Raw genomic sequence first — 16071 nt, 5'->3', positions numbered from 1 at the left:
TTCCATCCATCAATATCGGCGGCCACACTCTGGAAGTGGTTCAAGAGTTCACCTACCTAGGCTCAACTATCACCAGTAACCTGTCTCTCGATGCAGAAATCAACAAGCGCATGGGAAAGGCTTCCACTGCTATGTCCAGACTGGCCAAGAGAGTGTGGGAAAATGGTGCACTGACACGGAACACAAAAGTCCGGGTGTTTCAAGCCTGTGTCCTCAGTACCTTGCTCTACGGCAGCGAGGTCTGGACAACGTATGTCAGCCAAGAACGATGTCTCAATTCATTCCATCTTCGCTGCCTCCGAAGAATCCTTGGCATCAGGTGGCAGGACCTTATCTCCAGCACAGAAGTCCTCGAGGCGGCCAACATCCCCAGCATATACACACTACTGAGCCAGCGGCGCTTGAGATGGCTTGGCCATGTGAGCCGCATGGAAGATGGCAGGATCCCCAAGGACACATCGTACAGCGAGCTCATCACTGGTATCAGACACACCGGCCGTCCATCCCTCCGCTTGAAAAATGTCTGCAAACGTGACATGAAGTCCTGTGACATTGACCACAAGTCATGGGAGTCAGTTGCCAGTGATCGCCAGAGCTGGCGGACAGCCATAAAGGCGGGGCTAAAGAGAGGCGAGTCGAAGAGACTTAGCAGTTGGCAGGATAAAAGACAGAAATGTAAGGAGAAAGCCAACTGTGTAACAGCCCCGACAAACAATTTTATCTGCAGCACCTGTGGAAGAGTCTGTCACTCTAGAATTGGCCTTGATAGCCACTCCAGGCGCTGCTTCACAAACCACTGACCACCTCCAGGCGCTTACCCATTGTCTCTCGAGACAAGGAGGCCAAAGAAGAAGATCGAGGTTCAGCTTTTATATTCAATACCTCTACTAATGAAGCCCAAGATCCCATATGCTTTACTAACCACTCTCTCAATATGTCTTGCCACCTTCAAAGGTCTGTGCACATGCACCCCCAAGTTCCTCTGTCCCTGCACACTCTTTAGACTAGAAAACCACAAGACTATGGTTGGGACTGTTGCATCTCAGATAAGGGAGTGGACTCTGCAAGACAAGCCTTTAAGATGCTGCAAAATGAGAAACTTCTGCAAACCCTGCAGAGATGGCATGGAGGCCCATTGACTACAGATAAGAAGAGATAGCAACGTCTGACAATCATCAACGTGGTCTGGCTGTGTACATATTGGGAGGCCTGCCAAGTTTTCGGTATAAAAATAGCCGTCTGAGGATACTCACGGCTGCTGCACTGGGTCGGGTGACATGATCAGTCACATAGAAAGTAGAAGCCACTAGTCACTGCCAAACTGATCACTCGCTGGTGTTTGCACATACGTATGTATGCTATGTTTGTTTCTAATCATTATTGATGCTCAGGCTTGCTTGTAGTCATTATTGATTTTAAGTAAAGTAACAGCTATGCTGAAATTGTTGTCCCAAATTGTCTGTTCTGCCACAAGTCTGAAGTGCCAGACTGAGGTTAAAGTAGTTACAAGTCTTACAAGATGTGTGAGAGAATAAGTGTGACAGCAAGTGAGAGAGAGGAGTTATGAGGGGGAGAGAGTGAGGGAAAGGGAGTGAGAGAGGTAGATGAGTGAGAGAGAGTGATAGGGAGTGAGAGAAAGTGAGAATGAGAGGAGAGAATGAGTCTGAGGGTGAGAAAAAGAGAGTGAGAGAGAGTTTAGTGTGAGAGGGAAAGTGATGGAATGATACAGAGTCAGAGAAAGAGACTGAGTATGAGTGAAGGACAGAGAGAGAGAGAGTGATTGTGAGGAACAGATAATGATAGAGAGGAGAAAGTGAGAGTGATGGAGAGTGAAAGTGGGAGAGAGAGTGAATGAGATAATGAGAGTGGCTGTGAGGAAGAGAGTGTGAGTGATGGAGAGTGTGAGTTGGCGAGGGAGAGAGAGAGAATGATGGAGAGAGAGATAGAGTGAAGGAAAGGAAGTGAGAGAGTGTGGGGAGAGAGTGAGAGAAAGTGTGAGTGAGGGAGAGAGAGCAATAAGAATAGAGTGAGAGTGAGAGAGTGAAAGTGGTGAAGGAAGAGAAGGAAAGAGTGTGATGGAGTGAGAGGATGAGTGTGAGAGAGTGAGTCAGTGATTGAGTGATAAAGAGTGAGAGAGAGAGAGACTGAATATGAGAGAGATTGAGAGACAGAGTGAGAGATTGTGAGGGAGAGAATGAGAGTGATGGAGAGACAGTGTGAGTAAATGAGAGAGAGATAGAGCAAGAGTGATGCAAGAGAGTGGGAGATCAAAGGGAGAGAAAGAGTGAGTCTCAGAGAGAATGAGTAAGAGAATGAGAAAGAGTGAAAAAAGAGTGAGAGAGTGAGATCGAGTGAAAAGAGTGAGGGAGAATGAATGTAAGAGGGAGTGAGAAAAAGAGAATGATGGAGAGAGTGAGAATGATGGAGAGAGAGTGTGTGTGAGGGCAAGGGTATGAGAGGAAGAATGAGTGTTTGAGAGAGTGGAAGAGTGAGATTGATGGAGAGAGACTGAGAAGAGAAAGTGAGAGTGATGGAGAGAGAGTGAGTGAGAGTGGTGGAGAGAGCGAATGAGTGTGAGAGGGAGACGACAGTTGAAGAGAGAAGGTAAGAGTGAGTGTGAGAGGGAATGTGAGAGTCAGAGAGAGATTGTGTGAGGGCGAGAGTGGGAGAGAATGCAACTTTGCGAGAGAGAATGTGATTGATGGAGTGAAAGATACAGTGAAAGAGAGAACTTGAGCATGATCGAGTGAAAGGGAGAGTGTGAGTGAGTATGAAAGAGTGAATGAGAGAGAGTGATGATGGGTGAGAGCAATTGAGGGAGAGTGGGAGTGAGAGAGTGAAAGAGAGACAGTGAATTTGAGAGACAGTGAAAGAGAGTGAGAGAGGGAATGAGAGTAATGGTAGAGACTGTGAGAGAGAGTGAGAGCAAGTGAGAAAGAATGTGTGTGACAGAGTGAATGAGGAAACGAGAGAGAGAGACAGAGAATGATGGAGAAAGTGAATGAGAGAGAATGAGTGTGACAGAGGAAGAGAGTGAGAGAAGCAGAGTGAGTGAGAGAGTGTGTGAGAGAGATTGAGAGAAAGATAATGAATGAGAGAGAGAATGAGTGTGAGAATGTGGAGCACAGAGTGGTCATGAAAGAGTGCTTCTTAAAGTGAGTACTAAAGTCAGGAATTTGGTGCAGGGGGGGAAGGAGGTGCTGCCTTTCACTCTGCTATTTAACCACCAATAGCTGGTGAGTGTTTTTCTCCTGTCTTTAAACTAAGAAACTTAGCTTGATGTTACAAGGCAGCACAGTGGCGCAGTGGTTAGCACCGCAGCCTCACAGCTCCAGCGACCCGGGTTCAATTCTGGGTACTGCCTGTGCGGAGTTTGCAAGTTTGCCCTGTGTCTGCGTGTGTTTCCTCCGGGTGCTCCGGTTTCCTCCCACAGCCAAAAGACTTGCAGGTTGATAGGTAAATTGGCCATTATAAATTGCCCCTAGTATAGGTAGGTGATACGGGAATATAGGGACAGGTGGGGATGTGGTAGGAATATGGGATTAGTGTAGGATTAGTATAAATGGGTGGTTAATGGTCGGCACAGACTCGGTGGGCCGAAGGGCCTGTTTCAGTGCTGTATCTCTAAATCAAATCAAAAATAAATTAATAACTGAAACTAGATTAATTAATAAAACCAAAATAATCGGTTCAATTTAAAAAAAACTAATCAAATAAATAAATAATGTTAGTTAGACGTTGCAAGTCAGATGATCTGTCAGAAATGCAACATGTGGGAATCTGTGGAAATCATTGCAGTCCCGGACAACCATATCTGCCGTAAGTGTTTTTAGCTGGAGCAACTTTGGTTCAGAGTTGCTGAGTTGGAATCTGAGCTGCAGGCGTTGCGGGACATCAGGATGGAGGAGAGTTACCTGGAGTTTCGGGAGGCAACCGCACCCCTTAGGTTCAGTAGAACTTTAGAATTGGTCAATGGTCAGGGACAGGAGGATGTGACTGTGAGTCAGGCAGGTCTGGGGATCCAGCTTGTAGTGATGGAGGAGCCTCAGCCCTTGACTTTGACAAACAGCTATGAGGTGCTTGCTACCTGTGCAGATGAGAACAAGGACGACCGGGTTGATGAGCAAACTGACCATATCAACATGGTGTAGGATGCCATTCAAGTTGAGGGGGGATGGGTGAAAAGGAATGTGGTTGTGATAAGGAACAGTGTAGTCAAGGAGATAGATACTGCTCTGTACTGCTGCAACTGGGAGCTCTGAAGGTTATGTTGTCTGCCTGTACGAAGGTTAAGTTTTTTAGTTTTAGTTTTTAGTTTTAGAGATACAGCACTGAAACAGGCCCTTCGGCCCACCGAGTCTGTGCCAACCATCAACCACCCATATTATACTAATCCTACACTAATTCCATATCCCTACCACATCCCCACCTGTCCCTATATTTCCCTACCACCTACCTATACTAGTGACAATTTATAATGGCCAATTAACCTATCAACCTGCAAGTCTTTGACATGTGGGAGGCAACCGGAGCACCCGGAGAAAACCCATGCAGACACAGGGAGAACTTGCAAACTCCACACAGGCAGTACCCAGAATTGAACCCGGGTCGCTGGAGCTGTGGTGCTAACCACTGCGCCGCTGTGCCACCCTAAAGTCATCTCCTCACGACTGGAGATGAACTTGGAATGGAAGGGGAAGAATCCAGTTTTCCTAGTCCACATCAGAACCAATGACAAAGGTAGAATTAGGAATGATGTCCTTCTGAGAGAGTTTGAGGAGTTAGGGTCCAAATTAAAATACAGAGCATCAAAGGTAATAATCCCTGGATTATTGTGTGAGCCACACATCAATTGGTTTAGGGATAAACAGATTAGAAGGTTAAATGTGTGTCTGAAGAAGTGGTGTGGGAGGCAGGGGTTTCGCCTCATATGCACTGGCACCAGTACTGGGGAAAGAGGGAGCTGTTCCATTGGGACATTAGTGCCCTGGCAAATTGAATAATTGGGGCAGTACAGATAGCTTTAAACTAATGAAGGGGGCAGGGAGTGGTGGGTGTGGAAGAATAATTCAGAAAAGGGTAAATTCAAAAACAACAAGAGGGGTAACCCTGATAATAAAGGATGGGATAAAGCAGTAGAGAGAAAGGATCTTAGCTCAGAAAGTCAGGAAGCAGAATCAGTTTGGATGGTGCTAAGAAACAGCAAGAAATGTCAAGGTTCTCAAGTTGACCAGTGTTTTGGGCAAAAATAAGCAGAGTGGATCAGGAAGGGACAGTGAGAGTAACAAAGGTAATAGGATATTAGTGATTAAGATGGAGTCAGGAAAAATTAGAAAAAAGTCAAAGCTAAAGGCACTGTATCTGAATGTGTGAAGCATTCGCAATGAATTAGATGAATTAATAGCAACGGTAGAATTACTAGATTTGATCTCATAGCTCGTACTGACATGGTTGCAAAGTGACCAAGATTGGGAACTAAATAGTCCAGGATATTTCACTTTTAGAAGAGATAGGCAAAATAGAAAAAGAGGAGGGGTAACCCTGATAATAAAGGATGGGATAAAGCAGTAGAGAGAAAGGATCTTAGCTCAGAAAATCAGGAAGCAGAATCAGTTTGGATGGTGCTAAGAAACAGCAAGGGGCAGAAAACATTGATGGAAGTTGTTTATAGACCCCTTAATGGTAGAATCATAGAATAATAGAAACTTTACAGCACAGAATGAGGCCACTTTGCTCATCATGTCTACATGGCCAAAACAAAACGAGCCACCCAGCCTAATCCCACTTACCAGCATTTGGTCTGTGCACTTCTGGTGCACATCCAGGCATCTTTTAAGCAGTTGTTGTATAGGGCAGAGTATAAATCAGGAAATTGGAGGTGCAGATAAGAAGGGTGATAGAGTAATCATGGGGGGTCTTTAATCTTTATATAGACTGGGCAAACCAAATTTGCAATAATAGTGTGGAGGACGAGTTCATGGAATTGTTACGACCAGGTAAGAAAGAGGTCTAGGGGTTCCCTCTCAGCCTTTTCCTGGTTTAACCATAGCAGGGTTTAATTTTTAGAATACCGTGTTTTTAGCTTCCCCTCTGTGAATCCTTGTTCACTGCTCTCCAATTGTAATGGCAAAGAAATCAACCAGATAGGCTTTCTTAGATTTAAATAAGAAAGGTGTAAGTTTATTAACCTTCAGCTCTAATTCGGTTAACGACTACAAATACGCAACACGATCATGCTAGCATGCGTACGCGATAGACACACACGCAGATAAAAGTAGAAAGAATAAAGGGGAAAGGTTTGAGACAATAGCTGGGATTTATTTACAATCCTTTGAGCTTGAGGTAGAGTCTTTGATTGCCAGTAGGTTTTGCCATTTTATTGGGGCCCAGTGATGTAGGAGTCTTTTCTCTCTTGAGATTGAAGTGACTTCATTGGATCCGGAGATTCATGACAGAGAGAGAGCTAGCCAGGAGAGAGGCTCTCCTCTTCCAACCTCAGTTGCAATCTGACCCAAACTGTGCTGTGAGCAGTTCAAACAAAACCTGGGCCAGCAGGTTAGTCATGTGACTAGCTGTTTTAACAAACTCCTACGTTTGTGGATTCTCCATTTTAGCAAACACCCTGGAATACTAGCTTTCTTACACAGTCAATGTCTGGTGATCAAAATCCATTTGGGGTAATTGGATCAGGGAGCCGTTCTATTGTCTCCAGGCACTGTCTCTTAGAATGCAAATGTTTTCCAGCCACTGCTGATCTCTTTAAACAAGTCATTTCCTCATTCCAACAACAGTTTAAAATTAATGCTCATATGATGAAATTAATATGCCTCATTCTTGGCAGGTGGGGGTCTTCATGACACCTCCACACCCAGCGGAATGAAATGCGATTTTTAGAAGAGCATTACATTAAAAGGGACTAGAGAGGAGAGTAGGGAGAGGCAACACACACATGCATCTCCCACATTCATAAATTGTTACAGCCTGTCTTTTCTTGGTGGCAGTCCTTTTTGGCATCCCAATAAACATGTGGTTTTTAGGGAAGTTTTACAGTTTTCACATTTCCATGACAGCCAAGGGTGTGTTTGTTCCTGTTGAGGTCTGCAGTGGGAGGGTTAGATTTAATTAGCCCTAGGTTGGAGTTCTGCTCATGGGTGTCGGTAATGGGTGGATCCACTCTGAACGCAGTGCTTTGATGAGTCATGCAAGGGCTTTTCCTTAGGGGATGATTGGTTCCCTTTTCTCCTGACTTTGGGAAGGATTCCTTGCTAATCTTCCCTTTGTCCTCTGAGACACTCCTGCTTGCAGGTATTTGCCCAGATTCTACTGCACTCCCCTGTGGCACTTCAACTAGGTGAGGCATCACCCTCGTGGTTTCTCTGCCCGCTTGAGGACTTTTTTTTTAACCTCTATAGGTTCCTGTAAATGCTGTTAGCAACTCTGGTGGGTTGCTTCTAGTGTCTCCATTTACATAGGAGGATGTGGGGTCTAACTTTTCAAACATTTCGGGGTTGGCTGACTGGACAGTAATGGTTTCCATTTGGGAATCCTCCAGGAATTCCTTTAACCTTTCCTCTTTGTCTCTTTTTCCCCTTTCCTCTCTAACCTTTTGCCAGCCTTGTGCCTGTATGTCCCCTTTTGTTCTCGGCAGGGGTCCCTTACAATTCATCAACCCTTTGCTAGAGGGTTCTTCAAACACGGATACAGGACTTGGGGTGCAGATTTCACTGTATGTTGGGGTTTCCCCTCAACCTGGCACATGTGGCAACTCCTACAGTACTCCACCACATCTTTGTGGAGTTTTAGCCAGTCAAACTGCTGTCTTATGCGGGCTTTGGATTTTCGTATACTGACTTGTACAACCACTGTAATCTCACGGGCCATTCTTAATATTTCGTTCTGGTACCTCTGCGGCACCACTAACTGGTGAACTACTACTACATTTCAGCTATGAAGAGAGACTGAAAAGGCTAGGGTTGTTTTCCTTAGAACAGAGAAGGATGAGGGAGGACATGATTGAGGTATACAAAATTATGAGGGGCATGGATAGGTTAGATGGAAAGAGACTTTTTCCCTTAACGGAGGGGTCAATAACCAGGGGATATAGATTTAAGGTAAGGGGCAGGAGGTTTAGAGGAGAATTGAGGAAAAAATTTTCACCCAGAGTGTGGTTGGAATCTGGAATACACTGCCTGAAGGGGTGGTAGAGGCAGGAACCCTCACAACATTTAAGAAGTATTTAGATGAGCACTTGAAACACCATAGCATACAAGGCTACGGGGCAAGTGCTGGAAAATGGGACTAGAATAGTTAGGTGCTTGATGGCCGGCACAGACAGGATGGGCCGAAGGGCCTGTTTGTGTTGCATAACTCTATGACTCTACTGTCCACTCCTTGCTCTCAGTTCTGTGAGGAGAACTCCACTTCCTCATCAGTACCTCATTCTTTCTATCGTAGCAATCAGGGACTCCCTCTGCTTCATTTTTAGACTGGGCAGCCTGTGCTAACTCTTTCAATACTGGGTCGGCTCGCTGAGCCTCAGCTAGGGAAAATCCATTTAATTCATTCCCTGGGTCTCCTAACTTTCCAAAGAAAGTCTCAGACAGACAGACCTCATGGTCATCTGCCTGCAGTGCCAATTCAGTCTCTTCTGGGGGAGCTGGTTTGATCATCGCCTGATCCATTCAGGGAAACTACAGGGGTCAGTCCCCCACCACTGCCCTGTCTCTCTGACCTTCTGCAGTCTTTCTTTCACTACCGGGGAAGCTACCACCTTCACCCCCGCAGATCATTACCTAGTAGCAGGTCAACCCTGCCCACAGGCAAACTAGGGACAATCCCTATAGTCACTGGTCCCAAAACTGGGTTGCACTCCGAGTGTATCCGGTGTACAGGTACAGGCATACACTGCCCTCCAATACCATTCATCAACATTCTGGTATTTACTGCACTCTCTGGGGGAAAGGTCAAACCCCCGTGTCCCTGAGAATTACTATGGGCTTGCTTGCCCCACCTGAGGGATATGGGGTTACTTTCCCTTCAGACACAAAGTCCTGATAACCTTCAGGAATCCTATTAAGTTTTCCTGTACTCTCAGCAGTATGCTTTCTGGGTCTTACAACTGTTGCAGTGCTTTCCATCAGGGTCCCTTCTCCTTCACTGAGTGGGTGTGCCCTGATTAACCTTACAGGCTTTAATTTCTAGCAGTCAGCTCTGAGATGACCTGCTTTATTACAATGGAAGCACACAGGTCTCCAGATCTCACTCCTACTGACAGCACCTTTCATTTTGGCTGGAGGAGGGCCCCCTGTGTCTCCTGCTTTTCCTTCTTTCTCAGGACTGCTTGGGCTTCTATCACCTTCCCACCCTTTTTCCTTTTTGGATTTGTAGGGGTGACTAGGAATGGTTTTCCCCTGGGGAACCATCTTGTAGATCAAAGAAAAGTCATCAGCCAGAACTGTGGCTTGCCGGGCTCTATGAACCTTCTGTTCCTCTACATGGGTCTTTATGGAGAGTGGGAGAGAGTTTTTAAATTCCTCTAACAAAATGACTTCGCTGAGATTTTCATTGCTGAGCTGCACTTTAAGAGCCCTCAGTCACTGGTCAAAAGCCAGCTGCTTACTTCTCTCAAACTCCAAGTAAGTTTGATCAGCTTGCTTCTTGAGGGTTCTAAACTTTTGGCGATAGGCTTCGGGTACTAACTCATATGCCCTGAGGATAGCATTTTTTGTCAATTCATAATTTGATGAACTCTCATCTGATAACAGGGAATAAACCTCATGGGTTTTTCCTGTTAGCTTGCTTTGTATCAGGAAAGTTCAAGTCTCAGCTGGCCACTTTAACTGCCTTGCAAGTTTTTCAAAAGATACAAAAAGTGCTTCCACGTCTCCCTCATTGAATTTTGGGATTAGTTGGGAAAATTTTAACAATTCTGTACCCCTCCCTGAATTATGATCCTCCATATTGGACATGCTTTCACTGGGGTTACTCTGTCGCCCCCCCCCCCAGTTACGTCAAGCCGCCTCAGCTCTCTCTCTTCGCACTCCTGCGGGAAGGCTCTCCATTTATCTCTCTTCTCTCTTGCTTTCTCTCTCTCCTCTCTCTCTTTTTCTACACGTTCCTTCTGAAAGGTTCTTTCTTTCTCTCACTCCTGTCTCTCTTCTTATTTCTCCTGTCTCTCTTTCTCTTTCCTCACGTTCCTTCTGGAAGACTCTTTCTTTCTGTCTCCTGTCTCTCTCTTTCTCTTTCCCTGTCTTCTAATTCAAGTTTCCTCTGTTCCAATTGTATCTTTGGTAGCAGTATCCTGTCTGGGTCTATTTCTACTCCTGTTTCTGCTTCTTCAGATTCAAGGGAAAAATGGTTGACCACTATCCTTCGGAGTATAGACTTCCTAGCCTTGCCACATACAGTGATCCCACACTGCTCAGCCATTTTTCTCAGTTGCTCCATAGACAGTGCTTTTAACTTATCCCAAGTTATTTCACCCTGGCTTGGGGAGCTACTAGCTTCAGTCATAGACATGTTAGTATTCTATCACACACAACCACAAGTAAACCTGTACTGAAATCTTTTCTCTTTTTGATTGGGATCAATTTGATTTCCACTTTCAATTTCCTCATTTGTCTGTGGGTCGAATCTCGGACACTAGCCTCCAAATTTCTGTTATGACCTTTGCCTGGTTTAACCATAACAGGATTTAATTTTAAAAACACTGTGCTGAATTTTACGCCACCCCAGCATGTCGGATGGTGGCGTGGGGGCAGATGGGGGCAGCGTAAAATTGAGTGGGAGGCTCCAGGAGGCCTTCACGCCCCACTCCCGCCTCAGGCCAACTTTACAGCAGACGGGCAAAGGGTGGCGGGGTGGGAAACAGCCCGCCGGCCCGAGGCCAATCAAGGCCCTTAAGTGGCCACTTAACATCCACTTCAGAGCCCTCACCCATCTCTACAGGTATTTTACCCATAGCAAGAGGGCATGCTGAGGACGTAAAAGATGCCCAGTGATAGCTGTTGGCCTTTCCGCGCACTGGGGGGTGCCATGGCAGTCGGGCACAGGGTGCCCGATTGAGGGCCGCCCCCACCTCCCAACCCACCCCCAGAACCCAAGACGCCCACCCCCCCTCCAAATGACCACCCTAGCCTTACCAGGGCACGACCGATCTCCCTGATGAGGCATGCCCAACTTACCTTCACTCCCGGCTCCATGTCGTTGGCTGGGCTGCAGTCCCAGCAGTGGCCACCACTCCTGGTGGCGCTGCTGGGCCTAAGAGCTGCCGGCCCACTGATTGGCCAGCAGCTCACTGAGACGGGACTTCCTCCCTCAGGCAGGTGGACGTCCCCCCTCGGGACAATTAAAGCCCGGGGTCCCGTAAAATGCGGGACAGATCCCCGGGCTAGGCGGAAGTGTGTTCGCAACCGACTTTTATGTCAGTGGCACTTTCCCATCCACCTAAGGTAAAATCCAGCCCACCGTATTTTTAGCTCGCCCTCACTGAATCCTTGTTCACTGCTGTCCAATTTTAAGGCAAAGAAATCAACCAGTCAGGTTTTCTTAGATTTAAACAAGAAATGTGTAAGTTTATTCGCCTTAAACTCTAATTTGTTAACGACGACGAATATGCGACCCGACCACGTTATGCTATAAACACACACGCAGATAGAGACAGAAAAGTAGAAAGAATAAAGGGGTAAAGTTTGAGGCAATAGCTAGGATTTATTTACGTTCCTTTGAGTTCGATGTAGCGTCTTTGATTGCCGGTAAGTATTGCCGTTTCATTGGGGCCCAATGCACACTTTAAAACTTGTTTCGATGTGGGAGATTTTTTCTCTCTTGAGGTTTAAGTGACTTCAGTGGATCTGGAGATTCATGAGAGAGAGAGAGAGAGAGCTAGCCAGGAGAGAGGCTCTCCTCTTCCAAGCTCAGTTGCAATCTGACCCAAACTGTGCTGTGAGCAGTTCAAACAAAACCTGGGCCAGCAGGTTAGTCATGTGACTAGCTGTTTTAACAAACTCCTGAATTTGTGGATTCTCCATCTTAGCAGACACCCTGGAATGTTGGTTTTCTTACACATTCCATGTCTGGTGATCAAAATCCATTTGGGTTCATTGGATCAGGGAGCCATTCTATTGTCTCCAGGCACTGTCTCTTAGAATGCAAATGTTTTCCAGCCACTGCTGTTCTCTTTAAACAAGTCATTTCCTCATTCCAGCAACAGTTTAAAATTAATGTTCATATGATGAAATTAATATGCCTCACTCTTGGCAGAATGCATACAAGATAATTTTCTAGATCAGTATGTCATGGAACCAACTATTGAATAGGTTATTTCTAGTATTGTGAAATAAGAAAGGGTTCATTTAATAACCTTGTCATAAAGGGACCTCTAGGGAAGAGTGACCATAACATAATAGAATTTTTATACAGTGTTTGAAAGTGATTTAGTTAGGCCTGAAACTACGGTCTTAAATCGAAACAAAGAAAAATACTTGGGCATGATGGGCGAGTTGGCTAAGGTAGATTGGGAAACTACATGAAAAGTCATGCAATGGCTAGCATTTAAAGAATTGATACATAATTTGCAACAAATATGCATCCTTTAAGGTACAAAAACCCACAAAAAATGATCCAACCATGGCTAAGAAGAAAAGTTAAAGATAGCTTAGATGAAAGGAAGGGGCTTATAATGTGGTCAAAAAGAGTTGTAAATCTGAGGATTCCTGAATTCCTTAGAGTCGAGAACAGTTTCCAAGGATTGGAAGGTAGCAAACATAACACCACGATTTAAGAAAGGAGGAAGAGAGAAAACGGGAACTATAGGCCAGTTAGCATAATATCAATAACAGGCAAAGTGCGATAATCTATTATTAGGGATGTGTAACAGGGCACTAGGAAAATTATAATATGATCAAAGTCAACACAGATTTATGAAAGGGAAATTATGTTTGACAAATCTGTTAGAATTTTTGAGGATGTAATTAATGGAATAGATAAGGAGGAATCAATGGATGTCGTGTATTTGGATTGTTACAGAGCATTCAATAAGGTACCACACAAGAGGTTATTACACAAAATTAGGACTCATAAGATTGGGGTAATATATTAGCATGGTTTGAGGAATGGTTAATAAATAGAAAACAGGACAGTAAGAACAAACAGGACAATTTCAGGTTGGCACATTGTAACTAGTGGGGTACCACAAGGATCAGTACTTGGGCATCAGCTATTTACAATCTGCATTAATTAATGATGGGACTCTTCTTCTTCTTCTTCTCTTCTTTGGCCTCCTTGTTTTGAGAGGCAATGGGTAAGCGCCTAGAGGTGGTCAGTGGTTCGTGAAGTGCCTTGTGTGGCTATAAAGGCCAATTCTAGAGTGACAGACTCTTCCACAGGTGCTACAGATAAAATTGGTTGTTGGGGCTGTTACACAGTTGGCTCTCCCATTGCGCTTCTGTCTTTTTTCCTGCCAACTGTTCAGTCTCTTCGACTCGCCACACTTTAACCCCACCTTTATGGCTGCCCGCCAGCTCTGGCGATCACTGGCAACTGACTCCCACGACTTGTGATTAATGTCACAGGACTTCATGTCACGTTTGCAGATGTCTTTAAAGCGGAGACATGGACGGCCGGCGGGTCTGATACCAGTGGCGAGCTCGCTGTGCAATGTGTCCTTGGGGATCCTGCCATCTTCCATGCGGCTCACATAGCCAAGCCATCTCAAGCGCCGCTGACTCAGTAGGGTGTATAAGGTGGGGATGTTGGCCGCCTCGAGGACTTCTGTGTTGGAGATACGGTCCTGCCACCTGATGCCAAGGATTCTCCGGAGGCAGCGAAGAAGGAATGACTTGAGATGTCGCTCTTGGCTGACATACTTTGTCCAAGCCTCGCTGCCATAGAGCAAGGTACTGAGGACACAGGTTTGATACACTCGGACTTTTGTGTTCCGTGTCAGTGCGCCATTTTCCCACACGCTCTTGGCCAGTCTGGACATTGCAGTGGAAGCCTTTCCCATGCTCTTGTTGATTTCTGCATCGAGAGACAGATTACTGGTGATAGTTGAGCCTAGGTAGGTGAACTCTTGAACCACTTCCAGAGCGTGGTCGCCAATATTGATGGATGGAGCATTTCTGACATCCTGCCCCATGATGTTCGTTTTCTTGAGGCTGATGGATTCGTTGCAGGCAGCCGCAATCCTGTCGATGAGACTCTGCAAGCACTCTTCAGTGTGAGATGTTAAAGCAGCATCGTCAGCAAAGAGGAGTTCCCTGATGAGGACTTTCTGTACTTTGGTCTTCGCTCTAAGACGAGCAAGGTTGAACAACCTGCCACCTGATCTTGTGTGGAGGAAAATTCCTTCTTCTGAAAACTTGAACGCATATGAGAGCAGCAGGGAGAAGAAAATCCCAAACAGTGTAGGTGCGAGAACACAGCCCTGTTTCACGCAACTCAGGACAGGAAAGGGGTCTGATGAGGTGTCGCTATGCTGAATTGTGCCTTTCATATTGTCATGGAATGAGGTGATGATACTTAGTAGCTTTGGTGGACATCCAATCTTTTCTAGTAGTCTGAAGAGACCACGTCTGCTGACGAGGTCAAAGGCTTTGGTGAGATCAATGAAAGCAACGTAGAGGGGCATCTGTTGTTCGCGGAATTTCTCCTGTAGCTGGCGAAGGGAGAACAGCATGTCAATGGTCGATCTCTCTGCTCGAAAGCCACATTGTGCCTCAGGGTAGAGGCACTCAGCAAGCTTCTGGAGCCTGTTTAAAGCGACTCGAGCGAAGACTTTCCCCACTATGCTGAGCAGGGAGATTCCATGGTAGTTGTTGCAGTCACCGCGGTCACTTTTGTTCTTATAGAGGGTGATGATATTGGCATCGCGCATGTCCTGTGGTACTGCTCCCTCGTCTCAGCACAGGCAAAGTGTACCATATCCAGATTTGCTGACAATACAAAGTCAGGTGTGAAAGTTAGCAATGAAGAGGGTGCAAAGAGGCTGCAGAAGGAAAAAGGCAGGTTGGATGAATGGGCAAGAACATGGCTGATGGAATATAATGTGGTGAAAAGATCCACTCTGTGGTGAAAAATGTAAAAAAGCAGAATATTTTTAAATGCTCTGAGACTGGGAAATGTTTACATTCAGAGGGACCTGGGTGGCCTTGCACATGAATCACAGAAAATTAACATGCAGGTGCAGCATGCAATTAGGATGACAAATGGTATGTTGGCTTTTGTTACAAAGGGATTGGAGCATAACAGCAAAGAAGTATTATACAATTATACGGGGCATTGGTGAGGCCACACCTGGAGTACTGTGTGTAGTTTTGGTCTCCTTACCTAAGGAAGGACATCATTGCCTTTGAGGGAGTGAAACAAAAGTTCACTAGATTGGTCCCTGGGATGAGGGGATTGTCCTATGATGCAGCAGGTGGTAATGACCGGAACTCTCTGCCCACAAAGGTGGTGGAAATGGAGACAATCAATGACTTTAAAATGAAATTGGATGGCCACTTGAAGGAAATGGATTTACAGGCTACATGGATCGAGCCAGGGAATGGGACTGAATGAATAGCTCCATGGACAGCTGGCATGAACTCGATGGGCCAAATGGCCTCCTTCTGTGCCATAAATGACTCTGTGACTCTATGAGAGATTGAGTAAACTAGGCCTATATTCCCTGTAATTTAGAAAATCAAGGTGATCTCATTGAAACATATAAACTGATTAAGCGGCTTGACAGGGTAGATGCTGAGGAAATGTTTCCCAGAACTGGGGAATCTAGAACAGAGGGTAACATTTGCAGAATAAGGATTGGCCATTTAGGACTGAGATGAAGAGAAATTTCTTCACTCAGAGGGTTGTGAATCTTTGTAATTTTCTACCCCAGGGAGATGTGGATGCGTCACTGGTCGAGCGTATTCAGGACAGTGGTTGATAGATTTTTGGATATTGAGGGATTTGGGAATAGTGCAGGAAGGTGGTGTTGAGGTAGAAGATCGGCCATGATCTTGTCAAAGGGCAGAGCAGGTTCGAAGGGTCAAGTGACCGACACCAGATCCTATCTCTCAAGTTCTTATGTTC

The sequence above is a fragment of the Heterodontus francisci genome, chromosome 16, assembly GCF_036365525.1.
Source record: "Heterodontus francisci isolate sHetFra1 chromosome 16, sHetFra1.hap1, whole genome shotgun sequence".
NCBI lineage: Eukaryota > Metazoa > Chordata > Chondrichthyes > Heterodontiformes > Heterodontidae > Heterodontus > Heterodontus francisci.
The sequence above is the reverse complement of the archived record's forward strand: the minus strand, read 5'-3'. Positions refer to the sequence as shown.